Source organism: Sparus aurata, chromosome 3 (genome assembly GCF_900880675.1).
Source record: "Sparus aurata chromosome 3, fSpaAur1.1, whole genome shotgun sequence".
Classification (NCBI taxonomy): domain Eukaryota; kingdom Metazoa; phylum Chordata; class Actinopteri; order Spariformes; family Sparidae; genus Sparus; species Sparus aurata.
Genome location: NC_044189.1, coordinates 3,746,332 through 3,774,091, shown reverse-complemented (window position 1 = coordinate 3,774,091; position 27,760 = coordinate 3,746,332). Strand labels below are relative to the sequence as shown.

General features: G+C 42.6%; 1 protein-coding gene across 1 annotated transcript in view; it reads right to left on the bottom strand.

Annotated features, from left to right (window-relative positions):
• LOC115578523 (CD209 antigen-like protein C) overlaps positions 1–27,760 on the bottom strand; it is a 61,368-nt gene that overhangs the window by 32,283 nt on the left and 1,325 nt on the right. The window lies entirely within an intron of this gene.

Sequence of the window (27,760 nt, the reverse complement as noted above, 5' to 3'; positions counted from 1 at the left end):
AACCCCAAAACCAACACAAATAAGACAGCAGAACCCCATTTGTTAATATTTTGTCACAGGGTAAGAATTGTGCGTTTCAATAATTTATGACAGAAACTCTCTGTGCTATCTGTGTGAGAGACTTCACTCAGACAAGTAATTGTTTTAAATTATTTAACAGTTAATGGCTTATTTATTCTGATGTTGTAATGTTTATTATTCTTTCATTCATTTGGAGCTTAATGGCCCGGCCTGAGCTCTCTGAGAGGACGAGGAAAAACTCCCAAAGATCTCAAACAGGAGAGAGTAAAAAAACACCCCGAATATGTTTAGAACTACAAATGAACTTTTCTTCCGTTGATTCTTGTTTGTTTAAATGTCACAATTCCAACCCTCCTCCTTTATCCGGGCTTGGGACCGGCAAAAGTGACCCAAAAGAGAGTTAATGTTTTTATTTTAGATGGCATCACTGACGGCTGCGTGTCAAACTGCCTCCACTTGACTTGACTTTATTATCAAGTGGGTTTAATTCTGTAGATTGTTCCTAATATTTTAAGCTGATGAATGCTTGTGGTTGAACCAGAGCACCCGGCGAACACCCGCACTGAAACCCAGAGAACATCTTCACTTCATTTTCTTCCTGAACCAGCGAGTGAGTCTTTTCCACAGTGATTTCTGTCCTGATGACTTCAGTCGACACTCTGCAGCAGCACGCCTGCGTTTCTCTCGTTGACTGATAAACTTTGTTCGTGTGGCCTCCACAGACACGTCATCTTCTTCCTCCTCTAGTTCTTCTGGACTCTCACAGAAATAGTTGTCTTCTTCTGACTCTTCCAGCACGATGTTCTCCTCTGACTCCCACGCAGTTATTTCCTCGTCATTGTTCAGACACTTGTTGTTATCCAGGATGTCCTCACAGGGCTCATCTAGCTGCTCCTCCAGCCCGTCCATATCGTAGAAGGACTCCATCAGCACCTCTAGGTTGCTTCTCAGAGACACTAGCCTTATGTTAGATAACTCCTTGAATTCTGAATCCATTCTCTGGTTATCACTTCCTTGGTGAGAGTCACTAAATTGTTCTGAGGGCTTCTTCTTCTTCTTCCTCCGTCTGGTTGGACCCTGGCTGGTGCTCGCTCGGCTGTTGCTCTTCCTGTCCATATCTTCTATATCTGTCTTTGTTATGTTGCTCAGTGAAGACGTTCCTTCACAATGAAATGTAACTGAAATGTAAAGCTGCTGTAAACTTCTGATCAAAGCCACAAACAGCTCTGATGTTTCAGAATGTTGCTGCACCTTTGATGTCACGATGATGTCATCATGGCACGGATCAGTTAGCAACATTCTACAACATCAAAGCCTTTTAGCTACATTTGAAAATCAACATTGGAAAGGAAGAAAACATTTTTAAACACACACACATATATATGTATTTATACCATGGTCTGGGGGATGGTCGATTCTGATTGGCTGCAGGGTGTCCATTAACCCCTGATATATGGACACCTACTAAGTAGTTCCAGTCAAATTGACTGTTCACTGCTGTAAATTAATGCGCTAGCTGGTGTATCAAATCTTAATATTTTATTTCCAGCACTGAGTGCAGTCTGACTGTCAGTCCTTCAGTGTCTTATCCTCTGAACACCACAGGGTGGCGACTGTAACACACAAGCTACAGAAAGTTCACTTCCCCTCTAAACTTACTGCTACGCGAATACGCTGTTCAACTCTCTACTTCAGGCTGCGGCCACAGTAACGTTACACACGGCCGGTCATTTGTTCGTGAACATCTTGCTATTGATTTGGGGACAATGACATGACTGGTTAGTTAGCTAATCGTGTTAGCTAGCATACTGTCAAATTATATTTACTGTTTGTCAACCGTATGCAATGTTATTGACTTTGAATCTTGCTAGCATAGCGTTAGCTTCCTGGCTTATATCTGAGCGGACTAGAATATCTCCCGTTGCCAAGTCGTATCTATGATCCTACCTATTTACTGGAGGAGTGAACAACGCTTCCGTTGCATAAGAATCTTACGGGAGAGTAATGATTGTTCCAGGTATTAGTCAAACCCTCAGGCGTTACCAGGGAAACTAAGTTATGGCTTGTGAAAAACTTTATATTTTGATTGTAAATCGCATGAAAATGTAAATTAATGGTCCGAATTTCTTTTCTTTGGCATGTGACCATGGTATAAGCGGGATAATGCCCTTCGAAGTGTCCATAAACAGGAGTTAATGGCCTCCGCGTCGTCCATTAACTTCTGTTTATGGACACCTCATCGGGCATTATCCCTTACATATAGTCCTTCGCCGCCAGCAAAGGCAGGGTCCTTCAGAGAGACCTGCAGGCAGCGTCAGCCTGTTGTGAAATTGGACGGTCTACCCTTCGCAGCATTTCCTGGTTGCGTCACCAGATGTTCCCGCCCCGCCCCGCACCTCACTATTTCTGGTGAGGTAAGGTACGCAGAAGTGACAAGAAGAGTAAAGTTTGACTGTCAGATCTGTTTGAGCTTCAGGAATTCCTGATTTCCTTTTTAATCCTCCTGCTTGTGGAGGAAGAGTAGAAGCGGCTCTGGTTTATCTCCGGCTGAGAGGACCGTGGAGAGGTAAACCTGTTATTGAACCCACAGTAATGTTATCAATATTATCATTATTAGCTAGCTGTAGCATGTACGCTACCCTATTAAAGCACAGTTTAGGTACTAACAGATAGCTACAACATTATTATCTGGGCTAGGCTCAGAAGACTAGGTTTGGCTCTAGGAGCAGAGAGTGAGACACGGAACGCAGTTAGGTTTTAGTGACACCATATATTATGATAGTAAAACAGACAACATTAAACATTGACAGCAATGAATAGAATAACAATAAGGATATGAAATGCGAATACAAATGGCCATTCGTAGAAAACCTCAGTATATACAATTAATTTAGTCAGTGGACATCAGAGGACTTGCAGCGCACATATGATCCATAAGCACCTGGTATTCCCAGGCGGTCTCCCATCCAAGTACTAACCAGGCCCGAATGCCAAAGAACTAGAGTTCAAGCATCGCCTGTAATGGCGAGGCGCAACCGCAATACAACAGCCCAACGGATGAGCGTCCAGTGGGGAAGGAAAAAAAGTCCAAGTGTTGGAAGGTGAGTGTGTGTAGGGGCCATTAGTGAGTGAGTCTTCATGCTTGGTGCCCAGGCTAACTCTTAGCTCGCCATCAACCTGGCCTGTATGGAAAACAGGTCCGATTAAATATTTGGTGTGCACACACATATTCAAAAAATACTACAACCAAATAACACAGGCTGCATTAAATACATAGCAGTATCTTAATGACAATAATTCCAATATTGTACAATATAATCAAAGCATGATATATAAATCGATGTGAATAACTAACATAATATTTGTTATATTAAAATATTCATCACAGTAACTTCGGTATCACCAAGACAAGCATCCAGGACCAAAGTGCATAGCAGTACCAGTGACTACCTGGACTGCATGTAAGTGCATTGGATGCAAAGCACCAACAACAAGAAGACTAGCTTTGAAGTGCTTCAGTTACATTCAATTCTTGCCTAAAAGGTAATACACACAATTAGGGCTGGGCGATATATCGAATATACTTGATGTATCGCGGCTTGTTCTCTGTGGGATGTAGAAAATGACTATATCGTGAATACTCAAGTATACGTTCAATTGTTAAGCAATTGCTTTTAGTCGCGGGCACTGAACTATAGGTTTTTCTCACTTTCTCTCTTCGCTCTGCACAGAGAGATAAAACAAACACACCTAGTTACGTACATCACATTCTGTCGTGCGTGCAACGTCATATGCCCGGCAGCATGTAGCAGCAGAGGTTGTGGCAGCAGCAGGTGCTATGAAAAATGGAGGGAGAATTAATTCCCAAGAAAAAACAACACAGGATCCATCGTCTGGCGGTGGTTTGGGTACAAGAGGGAGGACGTAAAGTATGCATGGATTAAAGTTCTCCGTCGCTACGGTGGATTGCCGTCATTCAAACTTCACAGAGGCGGCTTATGAGATCGATGTAGATCGGAGGAGAGCAAGTGTTGGCTGATATTATTGACAGATTGTAACACTCTACAACCAATGATATCATTAACAGCGTGTGCTGCCTTACCAATGACAGTGTAGTGACCCACACAGGGTGGGATCTAAACACGGAGCGGCGCTAACGTTTAGCTGCTTAGCTAGCAAGGACTCGTCGCGCTGCTACGTTATCAATTTGTTTTGAGTTTAGTCAACACGTGAGAACTCGTCTGACAAGGAGAGTCTCCTGTTGTGTGCTACATGTGTGAAATAACAACTATAGTCTGGACTTTGTCTGCAGTGTGTCTGTGTAAACGGCTTCATTCAGCGTCTCTCCCTCCCCTCGGGCACCGTGAGTTACCATGGTTACAGGAACGCCCTGAAACTTCATAATGATGATCAGTAAGAAGTTTTTGGTTAGTTTGACTGTACAAAATCATGAATGTAGCCTGATTGTAGCTCAATGCTGAAATCTTGTATTATAACATATAGAACATGTAAAGCCTCAGAGCTTTTTGATTACTAACAGCATGTTGGTGATGACAGAAAGGTGATAACTCGCCATCAGACTGACAAGGCTGCAAAAGTTGCTGTTTGTATGATGTATTATTATGTTAAACGATAAGAGGTTCACTTTAAACATTATTATTATTAATAAAAATAATAATTAATGATAATGATGATGAGAAGAAGAAGTAGAAAAATAGCGTACTGAAAAGTTCTGTAGATGGTTGATTTTTTGAAAGAGTAAATCTTGAGAGAAGCTTGGCAAAAAAAAGGCACAGTTTGATTTCATAGATTGAAAATTACATTGAAAAGACAAAAACATTTTAAGTGTGAATAGAACAGCTGTTCAGATCATCCTCCTGTAAAACACTGTTGGTCAAATATGTAAAAGTGATGTCTGCATTAGAGAACAGGGTGTGTGGTGAGGCTGTAACTCGTAACATGATTCACAAATTATAAATTGGGAATATGACTTGGCCACAGCTCGAAAAAACATTTCAGTCAAAAGATTTGTTTTGCTTTAATCCATGTAATCAGCATATATATTAATGCCGTATGAACAATGTTTTTATGTAGACACATAGAATCATCATACTGGCATGATTGTATGCATCAAATTGTTAATTCAAGGCTAAGGGAAAATATCGAGATATATATCGTGTATCGTGACATGGCCTAAAAATATCGGGATATTAGTAAAAGGCCATATCGCCCAGCCCTACTTCTGACTTTAAAGTCAGAATTCTGAGAAAAAAGTCAGAATTCTGAAATGACTGTCTTATTATGACAATTTTGTGGCTGACTGCATGTTTATAACCCCAAACCTGGCTGAATGAAGCAGAACGTCACACATTCTCACTGCTATTTTAACATTAGCTCACTAGAAAGATGACATGCTGCGACTGCTAACTTGCATGATTAAATCATGTATGCTTGGTTAATTTAAACAATATATAATCAGACTGACATACCATTCTCCTTTGCACGTTTCTCCCGCTCTTCACTTATAGGGACTGTAACCCGTCAACACACGCTGACCGACCGACGGCGCATCAGGGTGCTCGCTAGCTTGTTGTGACCGTGACGTGTAACAGCTGCAGGGGCTCTACGTCTGAATCATCATTTCTTTTTCTTATGTTTAATTATTTTTTTATATCAAAGTATTGTTGTAGATAACTGGCAAAAACTGTAGAAAAATATAGACATTAGAATTTTATCATTTTCTCACCACGTTTGGCGCCACTCACCCACCAGGTGGCGCCCTAAGCCAACGCCTATCTCACCCGTAGGAAGGACCGCCTCTGGTGGGGGAGGTGACTGTTAACGACTCAATGAGATCCACTCATTCATTCATATTCTCTGTCAGCCTCTCAGTCAACACTCACTGAAGAGCTGGATATCAACGGATTCTACGTTAGTGGGAAATAATACGTCAATAATGCAGCAGATGGTTCTTGTATTTGTGGCTCTGTTGTGTATTCCTGAAGTCATCACGGCCGGTGAGTGAATTAATTATTATCTGATCCTCTTCAGTTGTCTCTTAATGACACCTTGCATTGAAGCTTGATTTTGAGTAGACAGCAGGGTTGGAATGTCAAGGGCGAGCAGCGAGCGGCCATTTCAAGGGCGAGCGGCCATGCTGCGGCTTGTATTAACAATAATATTGCCAAAGCATGTTGTCCAAACATTCGGATATTAACAAGAACTTCACATAAACATGTACACAGCGTCAAGATTGATTTACATCAATTTACATTTACATTCATTGTATATATACAATGAACGGTATGTTTACCATTTATCGCGCGAGCGTGTGTGTGTGTGTGTGTGTGTGTGCGTGCGTGCGTGCATGTTGTGTGTGTGTGCATGTTGTAAATGTGTGTGTGTGTGTGTGTGTGTGTGTGCATGTTGTGTTTGTGTGTGTGTGTGTGTATGTATGTGTGTGTGTGTGTGTCTGTGAGTGCATGTGTGTGTCTTAGAGAGAGAGTGAGAGTGTGTGTGTGTGCGTGTGTGTGTGAGAATCTGTAAGCATGCACTGATCATTTCAGGGGTGAAAAAAGGTCATCTTTTGAGGAATGTGGTTCATGTGTCTTTGAAAAGGTGCTTGAGTGAAAACATGACTTTGCTGTTCTCAAAAACAAAGCAAAAACAACGGTTAGTGTGTTTATGCACCTGCTGCTTTCACAGCCAAAGATAAACATGGTCATGCAGCCTTTATCTGACAGTGAGCTGCAGGGTTCATCAGGGGAAACCACGATCTTCGAGGGGGAGTCTGACACAGAAGGCTCGCTGGAGTCTTCCACGTCTGTGAGTGCCTCTGACCCATCCTCTGAGAGTGAAGCGGGCACTGAGGATTCTGTCCATCCTAAAAGTCAGTGGACGGGCAAGTGTGGTCTCCATCTCATGCTGAGACTCTGTGCTACACGCAGGCACCCACCGGCATGATGCTAGGGCCCACGAGATATGCAATATCAAGAATCCATGATGTAGCATCATCTTTTGACCTTTTCTTCACTCCTGACCTGATCCAGCTCATTTTGCAAATGACAAACTTATACGGGAGGCGTTCAGTGTCAGGATGGAGTGACGTGGATGCCCAAGAGATTCGGGCATACATGAGACTTCTCATCCTGACAGCGCCATTGACCAGCTCCACTAGAAGGAGAGGTGTGTGCTGGTTGTGCAGAGGCCTGAAAAAGAGGTCTTCCACCATCAAGTGTGCATTTGTAGGGAACACTAGGTCACATGCTGCAGGACCACACAGACACACATACACACACATACATACACACACACACACACACACACCGTATATTCAATGCCTGGATATTTCTGTTTATATTTAATATTTTGTTCATATTTCATATGTTGTATTTTGTTTTTTGTTGTCTAAATTCCCACAGTTGTTGCAGTTTGCACAATAAGAGTTCACACTGATGAATCAGATGTTGATTTAAAAACATTTCACACACACACACACACACACACAGGGCCCTGGTAGTCACCCGGCTCCATAATATAACTGGCAAAAATACAAGAATTTCATGCATCGGCCTACAATGGCATGACAATACAGAATGCAAGGTTTTATACTAACCATCACCTTATCGCGGTGGAGAGGTTTGCGTGTCCCAATGAACCTGGGAGCTAGGTTGTCAGGAGCCATGTGCTCCCGGTAGAGTCTCCCAAGGCAAATTGGTCTCAGGTGAGGGGCCAGACTAAGTATGGTTCAAAATACCCCATGGAAAATAGAGGTGTGAGGCGAGAGACCCTGCCCGGAGGAAGCCCGGGGTCCACGTCTGGAGCCAGGCCCGGACGGACGGCCCGAGAGCAAGCGCCGGGTCTGCCACGGGGCTCGGCCGGGCACAGCCCGAAAGAGCAACGTGGCACTTCTCCCTCCCCCATCCCGTGGACCCACCATCCGCAGGAGAAACCACTGGGGTTGTCTGTCAGACTGCTGTCTGTGCGTATGCACCGAACAGCAGTTCGGAGTATGCAGCCTTCTTGGAGGTCATGGCTGGGGCCCTGCAAGGGGGGACTTCTCCGTGGTCTTACTGGGGGACTTCAACGCGCACGTCGGCAATGACGGAGATACCTGGAGCGGCGTGATTGGGAGGAACGGCCTCCCCGATCTGAACCCGAGTGGTGTTCTATTATTAGACTTCTGTGCTAGTCACGGTCTGTCTATAATGAACACCATGTTCGAACACAAGGATGCTCATAAGTGTACGTGGTACCAGAGCACCCTAGGTCGAAGGTCAATGATCGATTTTGTGATCGTATCATCTGACCTCCGACCGTGTGTTTTGGACACTCGGGTAAAGAGAGGGGCAGAGCTGTCAACCGATCACCACCTGGTGGTGAGTTGGTTTCGGTGGCAGGGGAAATCCCTGGACAGACCTGGCATGCCCAAACGTGTAGTGCGGGTAAGCTGGGAACGTCTGGGGGAGGCTCCTGTCCGAGAAGCCTTCAACTCCCACCTCCGAAGGAGCTTCTCTAGCATCCCTGTGGAGGCTGGGGATATCGAACCTGAATGGACGATGTTCAAAGCTTCCATTGTTGAAGCTGCAGCTGTGTCCTGTGGCCATAGGGTCTTAGGTGCCTCAAGGGGCGGCAACCCTCGGACACCGTGGTGGACACCGGTGGTCAGGGAAGCCGTCCGACTGAAGAAGGAGGCCTTCAGGGACATGTTGTCCCGGGGGACTCCTGAGGCAGTTTTGGGGTACCGACGGGCCCGAAGGGCAGCAGCCACAGCTGTGGCAGAGGCAAAGCAGCGGGTGTGGGAGGAGTTCGGCGAGGCCATGGAGAAGGACTTTCGGGCGGCGCCAAAGCGCTTCTGGAAAACTGTCCGCCACCTCAGGAGGGGGAAATGGGGAACCATCCAAGCTGTGTACAGCAAGGATGGGACCTTGTTGACTTCGACTGAGGAGGTCATAGGGTGGTGGAAGGAGTACTTTGATGACCTCCTGAATCCCACTCAGCCACACTCTGTAATGGAGACAGAGCTGGAGGATGATGGGGTATCATCGCTGATTTCCCTGGGTGAAGTCACTGTGGTAGTCAAACAACTCCACAGTGGCAAAGCCCCAGGGATCGATGAGATACCACCAGAAATGCTGAAGGCTCTGGGTGTTGAGGGGCTGTCTTGGTTGACACGCCTCTTCAACATTGCGTGGGGGTCGGGGTCGGTGCCGAAGGAGTGGCAAACAGGTGTGGTGGTCCCTCTCTTCAAGAAAGGGGACCAGAGGGTGTGTGCCAATTACAGAGGTATCACACTACTCAGCCTGCCTGGGAAAGTCTACTCCAAGGTGCTGGAAAGGAAGGTCCGGCCGATTGTCGAACCTCAGATTGAAGAGGAACAATGCGGATTCCGTCCTGGTCGTGGAACAACGGACCAGCTCTTTACTCTGGCAGGAGTCTTGGAGGGGGCCTGGGAGTACAATCTCCCAGTTCACATGTGTTTTGTGGATCTGGAGAAGGCGTACGACCGGGTCCCCCGGGATGTTCTGTGGGAGGTGCTGCCGGAGTATGGGGTAAGGGGGTCCCTTCTCAGGGCCATCCAATCCCTATATTCTCAAAGCGAGAGCTGTGTGCGTATACTCGGAAGTAAGTCGGACTTGTTCCAAGTGGGTGTTGGCCTCCGCCAGGGCTGTGCCTTGTCCCCAATCCTGTTTGTGATTTACATGGACAGGATTTCGAGGCGCAGTCGTGGTATGGAGGGGCTACAGGTCGGTGACCTTAAGATCGCATCACTGCTTTTTGCAGATGATGTGGTCTTGATGGCATCATCGGCTGTAGATCTACAACGCTCACTGGATCAGTTCGCAGCTGAGTGTGAAGCGGCAGGGATGAGGATCAGCACCCCTAAATCTGAGGCCATGGCTCTCAGTAGGAAACCGGTGGATTGCCTACTCCAGGTGGGGAATGTGTCCTTGCCCCAAGTGAAGGAGTTCAAGTACCTCGGGGTTTTGTTCACGAGTGAGGGGATGATGGGGCGGGAGATTGACAGGAGAGTCGGAGCAGCGGGTGCGGTGTTGCATGCGCTTCACCGCACGGTTGTGACGAAAAGGGAGCTGAGTCGAAAGGCAAAGCTCTCGATCTACCGGTCAATCTTCGTCCCTACCCTCACCTATGGTCATGAGCGATGGGTCATGACCGAAAGAATGAGATCGCGGGTACAAGCGGCCGAAATGGGTTTTCTTCGCAGGGTGGCTGGGGTCTCCCTTAGAGATAGGGTAAGAAGCTCAGCCATCCGGGAGGGACTCGGAGTAGAGCCGCTCCTCCTCTGCGTGGAAAGGAGCCAGTTGAGGTGGTTCGGGCATCTGATGAGGATGCCACCAGTGCGCCTTCCTAGGGAGGTGTTCCTGGCACGTCCAACTGGGAGGAGACCTAGGGGTAGACCCAGGACCAGGTGGAGGGATTATATCTCTTCTCTGGTCTGGGAGTGCCTGGGGATTCCCCAGTCAGAGTTAGCTGACGTGGCCGGGGAAAGGGATGTCTGGGGCTCGCTACTGAAGCTGCTACCCCCGCGACCCGATTTTGGATAAGCGGTTGACAATGGATGGATGGATGGATGGTAGTGAGATTTAAAAATGTGGTTTTAATGGAAGTCAATGGGGCATTTTTGGCCACGAAGGTGGTTAGAGGCAGTATCTGTTACTACATAAAATATGCTAATGCAATCAAATCAATTTTGTTGTTAATCTTTGATATATCTAAGATTCTAATCACCACCAAAGCCCCATCATCCTACTACTTATTATATGGAAAATAATAAATTTTTTGTGGGTTTTTTATAGATAATCATTCAAATAATTAAACTGGCATTTAAAGGGTTAAAATCCTGATGGGTTAGGTGGAGTAGTAAAGTACTCAGAGCGTCTCCCTATGCTGACCAACGACAACATAGTTTGGAGTAGAGAGACAGAGGCAAGGCGCGGGCCGCCGCATGTTAGTCCCCATCCCACCTCCCACTTGCTAGCATGAACCATATGAGAGGAGAAAAGAAGAAAGAACACTGTATGAAAAGTGGGATTTTCGGCCCCGTAAACGCCTGGAAATCTCCCTAATTTTCGGCAGTTAACGACAATTTACAGGCTGTGAACGTGGCGTTTGTCTGTGCCGAAAATTGTCGGAAACAAACCATGACATCAGTGGAGCTCCCGGAGGTGCGAACGGCTCTAATTTGCATATGAATAGCAGCGAAACCACGCCTGGCCAGAGAATGCGTGGGCTGGCTTGAATATCCTCACTCAGTATTGGATGAAACCACTACTCATAAACAAGCAAAATCACTCGTGATTGGTCACCCTGGGTCATTATAAATGCAAACCCCAGTGGGAATATATATATATATATATATATATGATTTATTCATTCATTTATGTTTATGATATCATCAATGACATTAATGAATTTACTGAGGAAAGGAACATTTGCCAGGAAGGAGTTGTTTATTCAAAGAAAGAGTTTTATTAGCACAAACGCAAACACACAGCATGTACAAAGCATAATCTGCCCACACAACAAACGGGAAGCTCACAAGAGGCCCAAAATCCTACAGCAAGTGTCTGTTTTTGCAGACGTCTGTGTTGTTCGGGGGGTTCACAATGGCAACTGTGATGGAGCGGGTGTTTTTGGAGATGGAGCTCGTGGATATTGAACAACAAATGCTGTTATTACAAATGTTGAAGCGCACCGGAAAAGCAACTGCTGGAAATGACGCTCTGAGCGGACTAATCACAGTCCTTGCCGTTCGCGTCTCGACGCGTTGACGTGACGCGTAGTCAGGATTTTTTGGAGGCGCACGTCAGGCTACGGCGTAGGGTCCGCGTAGGGGTCTGCGTCGACGACGTAGCTACGCTGTCACCGCGACGCAGAAGCATAAATCAGGCTTTAGTCACAGTAAAATTAAGCGAGGGAGAAAACAGTAACAGTTACTTACACACAATGGCGTCATTATCGGCATCGTGTAAATCTGGACTTGCAGACGTGGCTCCGAGCTAACAGGAGGTCGCAGCCTTGTTATGAGGCGAGGTTAATCTGTGAAAACAAAATGCTCGCAGCGATAAACCTCCGTGTCCCTCTGCGGCAGCGAAGCTCCGTCCGTCGGCGACGTGGCGACCCGGCAAAGCTCCTCCCGTCCGCGCAGACGTCCTCTCGACAATGGCCGGGCCGCTAGCCTAGCTCCTGCTAGCTAGCTTAGCCGAACTTGCTTCGTGTCCAATAAAACACAAACACTTCGACTGCAATGGAGAGTCCAACTCACACACTGACAGCACGTCGTCCGACAACAGTTCACAGTCTGTTAGTGATAAAACACGACACTGACGACACACACAGTCCACTGTCAGCGGCTCGACGCCATTAACTCTCTGCTCCTTCTTCCTCGTCACTCACGCTCCGGTCAACCCGGAAGTGTAAAAACTCGTACAGGTCATGAACTCTCACACGCAATAAGAATTACTTTTCAACTGCTTTTAAAACATTCAGAACCCATGAAATTATAGAAATACTTTTTTTTTTTTACATTTTAATATCTTGGTTATCTCAAAATATTTCATGCAAATTTTAACTTCTTAACAACTGGCGTTTTATCTTTAACTTGTTCCCAGGAGAGAGAGAGAGAAAAGAATAAATAATCTTTTTTACATAACATTGGCCATTGCTAATGACATACACAGTAATTAATCTAGCATACTTTAATTAAATAAATCAATTCAAGCTCAAACATAAGGGTCTATAATTAGGCTATACTGAGCCTCATATATTTATACCAGAGATTTTCTTAAAATGAAGTTAACACCTCTTAGAAAAAGGTCACCTGGGGTAAAACTCCCCCTGCAACCCTGATTTGCATTTGTATAGCTCACAGCATTTTCATTTACATGTTAAAGCCTCCCCTAGAATCAGGGGGAGGGAGGTCATTGGGGGACAACTGCCAAGCAAGGCCCACGTCAATTTCCGACAATTTCCGTCAGTTTTCAGTGTTGCCTGCAAATTGCCGCGTGCAGCCGCAAACCTGAAATTCCACGTCAATCTACAGTGCCGCATACTGACGAAAATCCCACTTTTCATGCAGTGGAAGAGGAGGAGAGGGGGGAGGGGGTGATGGGAAAGGGTTATTCTCCAACATGTCCAGGCAGAATGGCAGACCATATCCCAAACCACACGGAAGGGCGGCGGGAATTAAGAATCTAGGCATCAAGGAGTTAGATGGTTAAGGTTAGGGTAAACCAACAGGGAAGGACCTATCAAAAAATGGAGCGAAAAGGAGGGGGGGGGACAACCACTGACACGGTAAAACCCAATGATGCAAGTGAAAGCAGACATTAGGTTTAGGCGTGCATGGAGGGGGAGGTTAAGATTAGAGCAAAAAATAACCTGGTGAGGATCTACAAAAACACTGTCAAAGAGGAAAGAGCCACAGAAGGATAAACAAAGTACACTAGCAGCCAAACTGACACAAGTCCAAACCAATATTAGGTTCAGGCACCTATGGAGGGAAAAGTTAAGAGTAGGAGCACACACAGGTGTGGGCATATAAATCAAATAATGACAGGTAATGTCAAAGATTATGTCTGTAGTAAGGCTAATTTTTAATAAAGTTTAGCCTCAGAAGAAGCTTAAGGAATTTATTTTAAAGAAGTAAAATTTAGAGACCAGGTTGTTGCTAAGTGAGTTGTGACAATGCCGGAGGTGCCATCGTGTCAGTATCCGCCCAATTGGAATACTCTGAACAGTGCAGGGGACCATTACAAGTCATCTGCAACACACTCCTATGAGTCCTCCAGGCACACCTGTTAAACCTGAATCCCTCCCATCAGCTAAGACACCAGGCATACACACAGCCGTAACGGGGGATCTGGCTGCATGCGTCTGGTGTGCAGAGCCCCAGGAGAGAATGTGGTGGGTGCAAGGAAGAGCTCAATGACAGTTGAAGGGAGCAGGAATAGCCCCACTACACCGTGACAGACATTTCCACCTTTTTTGTCTGAATTTAAGGGAACGTGGGCCTGTATGTCGGCCCGCGATGCCCCAAGAGCGAAAACCCATGGGAGATTTCGATTGATGACGTGCAAAGTCTGTATTCACTGGGACACATCTTCAGTTGTGCGCCTTGAGGTCTTAGGGCATTTCAACCGCTTACCCCAAGACAGGGTTAGGGTTAGGGTTGATTAAGGGATTCAAGCAAACAAAAGCAGAAAAAATATTGATGTATGAGGATTTTATGGCAGATTTTGTGCGTGTACATTTTTGCCAGGAAGGTGGTTAGAGGACGTTTTTTTAAGGAGGGCACAAGGTTTAATCTGGTTATACAGGTGTATGTCAGACACTAAAGGGGGCTCTGAGCTAAGGGTTACCTGAGCCACAGTGCATGTTGGGAGGTTGTTCTATGTTTGACTAGCAACGAGTAAAGCACGTTAACTTCAGCTCTCTTGCAGTCACGTCTTTATCCACTGCCATATAGAGAACCCAACACGACATTCCTCAGTGATGGAATGTGAGAGACTCGATGAGGTGGAGTACTGTCAGTCTGAACGGAAATTAGTCTGTGGAAACAGAGAGTTTCCTTATTTAGAAATTCCTCATCAGAAACTCCAGCTATTGTGTTCATTTTTGTGTTGGACTAATTATTCACACAGATGAAATGTCATGGCCTCCATCGTCTGGGGCTTTAATGTAATCAGAATTACGATGGTAAAATGAATTCAGTAAATAATCAATGAATTCATTCCTTGAATGCTCGAACTGCGGAAGTTCAGGAAGTTTCCCAGCAGCTTTAAAACGGTGAGTTTGGAGTGTAAGGACGCCAAACTGAAACATGCCCAGTCTCTCAGGAGACAGGTGTTCCTGGACTCAGCTGTATCCAGCTCAGGGCAGATTATATCTGGGAGAACACGCTACACCACTCCACACAGATTTTTTTTTTTTCTTTGCTGCTCCACCCAGACAGGGAGGAAAAGAGGAAGAGAGTCAGCCTGCAGGCTGCTGTTGCAGACACATGGCACAGTGAGAACACTGGAGAAGGAATGTGTTTAGCAGCCAGGGGCCTCATTTATAAACTGTGTGTAGGACTGACATCAAAAGGTTGTGTATGCACGAAACACAGAAAGTGCACAAGCACAAAAATATCCTGATTTATTAAACAGTGCACACGCACGTCCTACGCCGATTTCCCTTTATAAATCACACTCCACTCTAAATGTGGCGGGTCATACCACTCCCATTGTCACCTATCTTGGGGTGATGGGTGTAGACGACACAATGATCTCCTGGATTACTGACTACCTGACAGGCAGGCCACAGTTTGTCCGTATGGGCAGTGTTCTGTCTGATGCGGTGGTTAGTGATACAGGAGCTCCACAGGGGACTGTACTGTCTCCTTTCCTGTTCACCTTATACACTACTGACTTTCAGTACAACACCGGGTCGTGTCACCTGCAAAAGTTTTCTGACGACTCGGCTGTTGTTGGGTGTATAAGTGAGGGACAGGAGGAGGAGTACAGGGCACTGGTAGACAACTTTGTGGAGTGGACTGGACAGAATCACCTGCGGCTGAACATCAGCAAGACCAGAGAGATGGTGATAGAGTTCAGGAAGAAAAGGAAGACGGCTTTCCAACCTCTGTGCATTCTGGGAAAGGATGTGGAGGTGGTCGAGGATTACAAGTACCTGGGTGTTACCATCAACCACAGACTGGACTGGAGATCTAACACTGAAGCTGTTTACAAGAAGGGGATGAGCAGACTTTACTTCCTGAGGAAGCTGAGATCCTTCAACGTGTGCAGCAAGATGTTGGAGATCTTTTATCAGTCTGTGGTGGCCAGTGTACTTTTCTTTGCTGTGGTTTGTTGGGGAAGCAGCATCGGAGCCAGCGACACCAACAGACTCAACAAACTGATCAGGAAGGCTGGCTCTGTGATTGGCTGCAAACAGGACACTCTGGAGGCTGTGGTGGAGAGGAGGACACTGAAAAAACTGTTATCCATCATGGATAATCCTCTCCACCCTCTCCAACTCACACTGGTCAGACAGCGGAGCACCTTCTCCGGAAGACTGCTTCAGCTTCGCTGTCGTAGCAATAGATACAGGAAATCTTTCCTGCCACAATCCATCACTTTATACAACAACTCTCTCACCTCTGCCTGACAGAGAACTCTGGTCTCTCTACTGTTTTGTTGTATATATTATTATTGTTATAGTATATTTTGCATATTTTGTTTTGTTGTATATATTATTATTGTTTACAGCACACTGTGCACTGTATATATACACTATGTATATATTGGATTCTATTTATGTTATGTATGAAATGTTTTATTTGCGGACCCACTACTGCTGTAACAAAATAATTTCCCAGTCTGGGATCATTAAAGTAATTCTATCTATCTATCTATCTATCTATGAATATTCAGAGAATCAACCCTAATTATTATTCATTCATGACTGAAAGCATGCCGAAAGCAGAGAGAAAGGCAAAGAAGCGCAGTTTCACCCAGTGTGAGGTGGAAGTTCTTGTCGGGGAGGTGGAGAAGAGGAAGGCTGTATTATTTGGTGGACACAGTGTTGGGTCGGGTCACCAACAGAGATGGACAGAGTACTCGACCCCAGTACTTGAGTAAGAGTACAAATACTACTGGTCAAAATTTACTCCGTTAGAAGTAAAAGTAGCTCAGTCGACATGTTACTCGAGTAAGAGTAAAAAAGTTAAAGGTACTTAAGTATCCAAAAGTACATGCTTTTAAATTTACTTTAAGTAAAAGTAAGAGGAAGAGTAAATTTCTTATTTTTCACATCAATGATTTGCTATAATTTTTTCTAAATGAATTTAGGACCTTCTAACTCTTGTTTCTGAGAATTAACTCTTTGAAACCACCTGCACTGATGTGCTTGCTTTTAGAACCACAATGTTATATAAAGCCTGCAGAAACACCTATAAAAACAAATCAAATGAATGGGATCACAGGAGGACAGCAGATGTTGCAGATGTAGATGTTTATTAACAATCATTAAAACTGTAACCAAATGAACCTGCACCGTCCAACTAACTCTCTATCATTTAGCTAAGTTGGGAACTGGAACTGGAACAGGGAACTGGAACCTCCTCAAAGACCACCAAAGAATAATTGCTTTACAAAAAACTACATCTGATGCAGCCATTGTCGCGGTTTTGTGTTGACAAACGCAGTCGAGAGCGTGGCTACTTTGGTGGTATCCGCATGGGGAGGGATGACATATTTCCGCTTTTACGTAGATCCCAGTGGAGAACGTGCACTGTGACAGGTTTCCTTCTTTGACAAACACAGCTTGTGTCCAATAGTATTTTAGAAAAAAAGAAAAAAAGAGCAGACCTGAAAGTAACGAGTACTTTTCAGCCTTCCTAGAAATGAACTTGAGTAAAAGTAAAAATATTTGTCTTGGAAATGTATTCAAGTAAGAGTAACAAGTACCAACGAAATCTAATACTCAAGTAAAGTACAAATCCTCTGGATATGTACTTAAGTACAGTACTCAAGTAAATTTACTCCGTTACTGTTGTATTAACACCAGCCCTTATGTCTCCATCACGAGGCTCTGCTCCCTTTCTGCGTTCTCTGACCTCTGAACCACAAGACAAGACTAATTTAACAAACAAAGCATATCTGTTTGACTGAATATTTGCCTCTTCTCCCCCCCCCACAAAGAAGATGAAGTCCTTCTTCCTCAGGCCAAACTATGGCCTCTTCTCCCTATAGATTAGGACGGTGTGTTGCTCTAATGCTATAAACAGATCATCGGAGACCTTCTGTTACTACCTAACAACTAAAAACAATAGAATCCTCTCTCTCTCCACATCAGATGACAAGAAGTGGGGGTAAATGGTGGTTAGGGTAAAGATGACCCAGTCCTCCCCCCTCACAGGCCAAAGCGTTTTACGACCCTGTCTGTGACATTCCAATCTTTGCTGCATCCCAATCCTATACTCATCCACATTTCAATATGTTCTGAATAACTATTAACTACAATTTCATTTTCTTAATTTTAGCAGATTCCCTAATAGCCAAGAAAGTCATACAGTAGATAGTTTCCATATTATTGTCAAGCCCAAATGAAGTTTATTACTTAATGAATTTGGGGTTTGAAAGAAACCAGCCCCCACCTTTGCGATGGGCACAGCCTTGCATATCATGATTCTCTTTGTGTGTAATGCTTGTGTTATTCACCAGTTAAATGTCTGATATGTTTTGTTAAGATAGACCTACAAGGAATATGTATAAATCCTTGGTCCTACTGTGTATTGAATGCTTTATTGTTTATGTTGTATACATCATTGTTTTATGTCTTAACCAGGTTATAATTCTCTTGAATGATAAGTGATCATATTCATGTCACATCTTTTAACGAAGACAAAAATTCGACTTTTAAGATGGTAAAGTTTTTGGGCAGTTAAAATACGATTTCGAAACATTAAAGCAATAGCAATAACTTTTATCCAAATCTTTAATAGAACAAATTATTTTCTTTTTGATTTTTGATTTGATTTTAATATAACGTTAAATTATCACCGCCTGATCCAGAAGAGGTTGAATTAGTGAAAGGATCAGAACTTGAGAACCACTTTGAAACATCAAAGAAAAGTCTTTTTCAAGACTGTGATCATCTGATGAAGAACGTTGCAGTCCATCGTCTGCCTCAGAAGCCGTGCAAGGAGTCTCCACAAAAGGGACTTTGTTCCCAGCCGAGATCGACTCTGCCCCCAGCGCTCCCAAGGCGGAAACCCCGCTGGGCCTTCGGACCAAGAGTCCCTCAACAGAGTACCGGCCTTCCCTCTGGCTACTGGACCGACGCGCCGTGCCGTGGTCCAACCCAGAACTCTCAAAGAGACCAAGCATCAGTGCCTCCTGACGCCCAGACAAAACAGGCTGAACGTCTTCATACAGTTGGATCCACACACGTGAGAATGAGTGGTGTCTAAAGTTCTGACTCCTGTCTAAAGTTCTGACTTCTATCTTATAAACTTAAGAAAGTTGAGGTTAGGGTCTCGTTAGTATTAAAAGATTACTCCCGTAATATTTAATATATAAAAACCCGACCCTTTAACTTTACCATCTGCCGACGGTCACATAACTTTATTACTTTGCTTATTACATTCTTTACCTTTTCTGTTATCTGTTGTTCGTCTAAAATTGTCAGTTCATTTTTGTTACCCCAAATTATTTAGTCAATAAATATATATAATCATTTGTTTTTATCTGGAACTTAATTTTACTGTGGAGAACCGATGGATACGTGCAAAGAATTCACTGCTTCAGAATATTGAGATTGAATAAATTGATTTGAAATGGATACTCTAGCTGTCCAAGTCAAACTTGTGCAGTTAGATGTTTGGAATAGTTCCCTCCAGCCTATTGCAGTAAATCAAACAATGGAGGTGGTGCCCCATCTACGAGTGTAAAATTAATCACCAGTGATTAATGACCTTGATTATCAAGCAGTGATAGTCCCCTACATTTATATCTATGGTGCCGTCCACATGAGGCCCGCATAGCCTACCTACCTGTCCTACAAATTCGTGGTGCCCCGTGTGAGGCCACCTCAAAACCACGGTTCTCTGCATTAAATTAACTATGGACAAACATTGGTTGCAATAATCAAAACCCAAACTGTTTTAATATCGTCTGACTGTCCACCGAGTGATTAGTGTGATACTTAACTTTATATTATATTCTTGTCTGCACACCTTAAAATTGTGCATGAACATAACATTTCGCTGAGCTTTAAGAGTTGCTTAAGATAAAATTAATGAGTACCAATGCCGCATTGTAACAAGATTTATGAGCGATAAGAGAGCTTTCCACCACCGCTTATGTTGAAAGTAATGTACCCAGATTCTGCGTTGTAATCAGATCTGTGAGTTGAAAGGCCGTTTAGAGCCGACGCGCGTTATTCTTCAATTCGGATGCTGCGTGTTCCAGATTCGTGACTTAATTTGCATGCACAAGTGTCACCATACACTTGACTTTGAACCGGTTGGGCGGAGTTGATGGCTGCGCGATGACAGCATCGATAAACCGTTCCTGTAGTTACACTGCCACCTGCTGCGCATTCGACAGGGGTGCGTAGTGGGAACAGACCCTTGCGTGTTCTGATTTAGAGTAGCTAACTAAACAGAAGACAGCTGTGTTAAACAGTGAGAGGTTGTTCGTTAAGGTACTACTCCGTGTAGTGTAGTACCAAGATCGGTTGCCGTGGCAACAATACTGTCAAAAAGGACAGTGAGTTTAGACCGTGAAAAAGGGGCGAAGAAATCCCCCTATCGATTTAAAATGAGAAATCCGAAGTAAATGGATAAAATGCTTACTGCGGATTAAAAGAAAAAGTTTAGACTGTGTAAAAGAGGCAAAGAAATCCCTCGATCAGTTTAAATTGTGAAATCAGAAGTAAAAGAATGAAATACTATGCTGATTAAAAGTTTTCTGAAGCACTGGAAAACTGTCTGTGAAAAAGAGATCACTTCTGGCCGCCGTCGCCCAGAAGTTGCTGTTGAGTGAAAAGTGAACTCAACCGCTGTGAATTCCACAGCTTAGAAGTTACTCCCTCAGTGGTCAAACCACCACTGAGCCAAATCCTGCTAAAACAAGTGGGGGTATATCAGTGGCTGGAGCTAAAAAGCCCTTCCTCTTGACTTCTTGATCTGCTGCTGAAACTGCAGTAAGACATCCCAAATTTGTGAATAGCACCCATCTGTGCTGGGCTCTATTAAATTGAATTTGTTAAATTACTCTTGTGTGGCTGATTGTGTTAACAACAAATGCCTTTAAAATAACCTGCTTTGAGGATTGACTTGGTAAATAGAATTGTGATCTTTTCACCTTTAATAGGTTGAAGTTCCAAACATTGAGTTGATCAATTGTTAATAATAAAACTTGTAATACTACCAAACTTAACATAGTGAATTGATGTGTCTCATTACGCAGGTAAATCAAATAATTAAATTGTAGAATCCTACATCCGATAATTTAACCCAAATTTAATTAAAACTTCAGTTTCCTTCAAAAATATTTGGAATTTAATTTTTATATATGCTTCGCATATGCAAGTCAAACAATTAAACTGTTAACTAGTATCCAAGTAGCTTTACAATAAGATTAAATACTTCAGCTTTTGTGTTAACACACTAGCTCTCAGACCCTTTAAAACTTAGACCACCGCGGTTTAAATCAAACCTCAAGTTAATTAACCAAACAAACTCCACTTTTTAAGTCAAATTAAAAGCTGATATCAGATAAATAAAATGAGAAAGGTACTGATAATAGAATTTAAAAGCCACATGCTAAAGACAGATCTAGCCACCGATTTAACTGTCAAACAGGGAAGACAAGAATCCCTCCAGAGTCCTACAAGAGGCCTCATAAAGCCTACTTCTGACCCGATAACGAAATAGAAATTATTTAGGTATTACGGCGTAAACGTGATAAATGCACAAATGTATTATTCAAAATAATCTGAAGGTCGTGACTCCGATAAATCTTACAGCCAGTCATGACAATTACTAACACTATAAGGCTAGTACTTCCAACTAACCCTCAGAGGAAGTTAGGGTTATCAATGTTGTTTCCTCCTCATTCTCTCTTTGCTATATGATTAGACTTTAGCATATGATAGAGACAGACACCCACTCTGATCATGAAGTGTGCCCCAGGGATACCTCGACAACGGGCAGTGTGACTTCATCGATCCAAGTTCCTGTTGCTGCAGTCATTGGATCGCAGTGGGGGAATATGTAGGAACACCAGCCCTTATGTCTCCATCACGAGCCTCTGCTCCCTTTCTGCGTCCTCTGACCTCTGACCTCTCAACCACAAGATAAGACTAATTTAACAAACAAAGCATATCTGTTTGACTGAATATTTGCCTCTTCTCCCCCCTCACAAAGAAGATGAAGTCCTTCTTCCTCAGGCCAAACTATGGCCTCTTCTCCCTATAGATTAGGACGGTGTGTTGCTCTAATGCTATAAACAGATCATCGGAGACCTTCTGTTACTACCTAACAACTAAAAACAATAGAATCCTCTCTCTCTCCACATCAGATGACAAGAAGTGGGGGTAAATGGTGGTTGGGGTAAAGATGACCCAGTCCTCCCCCCTCACAGGCCAAAGCGTTTTACGACCCTGTCTGGGACATTCCAATCTTTGCTGCATCCCAATCCTATACTCATCCACATTTCAATATGTTCTGAATAACTATTAACTACAATTTCATCTTCTTAATTTTAGCAGATTCCCTAATAGCCAAGAAAGTCATACAGTAGATAGTTTCCATGTTATTGTCAAGCCCAAATGAAGTTTATTACTTAATGAATTTGGGGTTTGAAAGAAACCAGCCCCCACCTTTGCGATGGGCACAGACTTGCATATCATGATTCTCTTTGTGTGTAATGCTTGTGTTATTCACCAGTTAAATGTCTGATATGTTTTGTTAAGATAGACCTACAAGGAATATGTATAAGTCCTTGGTCCTACTGTGTATTGAATGCTTTATTGTTTATGTTATGAAACAATACTAAAATGAAAAGCTGGAAAAGTCACGTGAGATCTCGAGTGGATAGTTGTTGCTGGAAGACAGTAGTTCCACCTTAATTGTCCTCCAGGTTACGTCACTGAATCATCTCAACATCCACTGAATGGACATGAAATGTTGTACAGACATTCATGTTTCCCCTCAGGATGAATTATAATCACTTTGGTTTCCCTGTGAATTTTCCTCTAGTGTCATCTAAAATGTGACTCCGGTTTATGAACAAATAGCTGCAAAACTAAAAACATTCCCATGAGCCTCAGCGGCTTTATGCTAAGTGAAGGTTACACATGTTACACATCAGGACGTCAGCCATGTGACTGTAAGTGTGTTAGCATGCTGAAGTTAGCATGTAGCTCAGTTCACCTGTGTGTATTAATGCAGCTGAAGACTTGTTGTGTCAAATCTGCCCACATGGCACATTTCACCTGTTACTTGAAGAAAAGAATTCAATGTATTTCCGTTAATACAGAACATTCACAACAAGGGTTTTAAACACTTCTTGGTAAAACTTTGAGCACTTAATAAACGATCCACAGCACAAGTGCATTTAAGTACTGTAATGGTGACCAAAAACACAATCATGCTGTTTCTAAATTTACATTTTCTACTGTTTGTAATCTTGTTGATCTCATGGTGCCTTGATGCAGAACGAGAGCAGCTTTCCATCATTTTTATAAATCTTTCATCTCCAGCTGGTTCTGAGGAACTGGTTCCTGCTCTCATCTTAAAACTGGTCCGACTGCTGTAAACGTCTCTACTGGACGACCCACATCAGACAGTATGAAGCTTCTGATCATTGATCAAACTGTTACTGTGCATCTGCATCGTGTGTTTGGAAACTTTATGATTGTATTTTTGTTTTCCCCCCTTGTATCCGTTTACTATCGCACTTTATCTGACTGAAGATCAGTATGAACAGCTGGAAATTTTTCAATCACAATCAAAATGATAATTAATATAATCAACTCAATGTCAGAGATGATTTAATTGTATCCTGTTTTATATAAAATACACTCTGAACGATGTCACCCACATTTAAAGGATTATTTTGGTAAAACAGTGATATTTTGAATGGACTCTGGTGCTAAATGTTCTACACGTTGCATTTCTGTGTGACAAAACAACTCTGCAATCCTGAACACTGTTGCTGTGTCTCAGTTCAGGGTCTGCATGGAGTCCCCCACTTCTTCTAATATGATGTAAAAATATTGATAGTTTTTAGCTTCATGTGTGTTCATACATGCATGGAGTATCTCTTGTGATGCTGTCATAAGAACAGCGTTCCCCCACTTAAATAATCCTCTCTGAATGTCATTTGTGATTGTAGGTCATCTTGTAACCTGTCAAGGACAAAGTTTAGCAGCAAAACTTGATATCAAAAGTATCCTGAATGCTTCATGTGTTAATACCACATTGTAGTGAGGAGGACAACATTTTGTAAAGAGCTGTAAATGTTAAGACCTTAAAAATAAAATAAAACATTCACATAATTGTATTATTTTCTAATTACAGTCTTTACCTTTTCTGTTGTCTGTTGTTGTTCATCTAAAATTGTCTTTTCTTTTATTTTACCCAAAATTATTTAGTCAATAAACATATATAATCGTTTGTCTTCGTCTGGAACTTAATTTTAATGTGGAGAACCGATGTATACGTGTAGAGAAGTCACTGCTTCAGAATATGAGATTGAATAAACTGATTTGAAATTGATACTCTAACTGTCCAAGTCAAACTTGACAGTTAGATGTTTGGAATAGTTCCCTCCGGCCTACTCCAGTAAATCAAACAACGGAGGTGGTGCCCCAACTACGAGTGTATTATTAATAGTATCAGTGGTGTAGAGCGAATGTGTGTGTCAGTGTTAAATTAAAGGAACAAACTCAAAACAAACTGAAATGAACATGGCTGCCAGAACAAAGAGAGCGAGCCTCTAAGATGGCCGCCCTATTTATATCCTTAGCTCCACCCTCTCAAGGTGCAGCCAACCAGCTGACGGCCTGGAACATGCTTGAAGGCTACAGAGGAGTAAAAACATCAGGGAGCTCAGAGCGAGGCTGTCAAAATGCCGGTTGCTGTTATAAATTGTACTTAAGCTGTAAATACTGAATGGAATAGACAACGTGTAACAATAGCACAATCATTTATTTCATGAATTATATAAAATGAACAATTATGAACAAATGATTTAAGAAGAACTCATACATTAACTAAATAACAACAGAAATAATGTAAGTATTGTCCTCCTTCATCTCCTCCTCCTCTTCCTCCTCGGCGCTGGCTGGCTCTCCTCCTCATCATCGTCTTCATCCTCCTCCTCGTGTGTCCTCAGTGGAAGGTCTCTGTCCTAACACCACTTAGCAAAAAGTAGTTTATTCAAGTGTACTACAAGTATACTTATTTTATACTAAAACTGAGGCAGTATACTTGAAGTGTACTTTTTATATACTACATTTTATGTACTCAAGAAAAGTATAGTGAAGTATACTTGGCTTATACTGAAAAGTATAAAGAATAGTCTAAGACTAAGTACATTAATACTTAGACTTATACTTTAATACTAAAACGTATACTTGTACTTTACTATACTGTGGACTGTGGCGCAAAGACTCTTGGGTATTCTGTTGTTGTCGGTGTAATTATGGTTCGTGAATGTGTTTGTGAATAAGATGATGTGTAAGACAGTTGCGGGTTAATTCACATCCTTGTTCTGTGGTCAAATTGTGTCGAATTAACAAAGATGATAAAAACGTTGGCACCGTGACTGTAGGGGTGTTTTTTAAGGGAGAGACTTCCCATCTGTTAAGCTGTAGGCATGTACAATAATATATTATGAATCTTTTGCTAGACCTTGCCACATTATAAGTGCAAATACTTACAATATCTTGATGTAAGTACAGAAAAAGATTGAGTCATTGAGTTGTACTACATTTAATTTACTAGCTTAAGCTTTGAGGTATTAGCCCTGTTATAAACTTACAGTTTGTTTTGTTTTTACATAATTGTTCTGCTTTAAGTGATGAGGGCCACACAAGAGGAATTGACATGAACATGTTGGTGCCCTCATGTGGTACAGCAGTAGACTACAAGTTCATCAATCGGAGCTGTTGAGAATCTAGATCAGTGGCTTCAGTCACTTTGGCTTTTTTAATTTCTCAAATATGAGCCAGAATCCAGAATCCAGAAGTTAAAATCATGCGTTGAATTATTCAAAGATTATCTGAACAGTGTCTGAGTTATGCTAATTCAAATAAATAAATGGAAAATCCTCAAAATATTAACACAAATTGAAAACATGATCAGTCTGATGAAATCAAATCCAGATTGTTCTGTATGACTTTATTTTTCTCTTTTTAACTTAAAATGTCATCTAAGTATTAAGCATCCTTAATGAATCTGATATATCATGATTTAAAAAAAATAAAAAGTATTTTAAATCCTCACACATGTTTCGGTGTTGTTCCGTCCACCAGTTGCCTCGACTATCTGAACACTGTCTCGTGCTAATTCAAATGACAATAATAAAATGCCTCAGAATATTAACATTATTTGAAAACATGATTGAATTGATTTCATCAAATCAGTCATGTTTTGTATGATTTATTGTTCTCTTTTTTACTTTACATTTCCTATTTAATCTAAGTATTAAATGTGGACAATTACTCTGATAAATTGTGATTTTAAAACTCACACATATTTCGGTGTTGTTCCGTCCACCCATTGCCATTCTGTTTTCCATGACTTCACTGACTGCAGACCGATCCAGGAAGCCTGATGCTCAGTCAGATCTTTGACAAAGTTCTGGTGATTTTGCAGAAGATACAGTAATTATTTCCATATGTCATGTTGTGTTCATCTCTGAAGGAAAGAAATCCTCCACGATGAAGAATGAATTAAAACACAATAACACACACACAAAAAAAATGTTTTCTTAGTCAGGAACAATAAATATTAATTGACGTTTTTGTGATTTAGCCACATAGACTTTAGTCCTCAGAGCTCAGTGCATTGCAGCTAATCAAGTAATATATAGAAACAAGTTTGTTGACATTTCACCCATATGACAACACATGCATCACATTAGAACAAAATGATGCTAAGGGAGAAAACACAACCAAATACAGAACCACGCTGCAAGAAGCACAAAGGACGATGAAAACTGTTTCATGGGACGCTAAAAAGTGACGAACACGTATGAACACAGCGGGGAGAAGCTGGTTGTTGCCACATTTTGTGCCTCAGGAAGTTATTATATTTGAGAATCTGTAAAATCTGATTTTTTTTTTTTATGGGACAACAAGAATCTGAATGTAAATATGTAAAATATTTTGACAGCCAGTAATATCAGACATTGTAGTGGAATTAGAAGTGCATCCTCGAGGCCTGGAGTCAGCAGCCTTAACTGTCATAAGAGCAATTCTTGTCCTCCTCACTCACCCAAAAATATGTCTGGAGCCACAAAACACAGCATAAAAGGTGTAAATTGGCCCATTAAGATTAATAATAGCATACTCTGTATTGGACTATTTATTTTCATTACATGCTTGGCTTTTGCAACAGAATACCATGTTTTGGTGAGACAGATTATATGTATGTAATTGTTATTGGGGGATGCTATAACTAACAAAAGACACATCTGAACAGAAAGTCCAAACAAGGTAACAGATACTCACATGTTCCTCTTTGGTTGTTATTGTCACCAGATCTGCTCCGTTGCTCTGACAGTTGGTCCTGCTGTCAGTCCAGTTCTTCTTCTCTGTAAATTTGTAATAACAACTACATCGAAATCTCGTCCATCCTACAAGAAACAACTTAGTGTCATTACAGTGTTTTAGCAACAGATTTGAAATTGTTATGATGGATTAACGTCTTGTAATGTGTTGCTGTTCCCCTGACCGTGGCAGAAACTGTCCTTAAGGTTGTCGTGACTCGTCGACTTCTCCTTCTGACTGAGCTCGGAGTTTTTAGAACTTTCTGAAATATCTGGTGAGAAAAAAAGAGACAGGGCAGCGATGTCCAATCAAACCATTTGATTGAAGGGGCGCCGTTTAGCTCAGTGGGTAACGTGCGCATCCCATGTGCCAGGGCTCTGCAGCTGACCCGGGTTCGATTCCCCCTCTCTCTCTCCCTGTTTCCTGTCATATCTTCAGCTGCACTGTT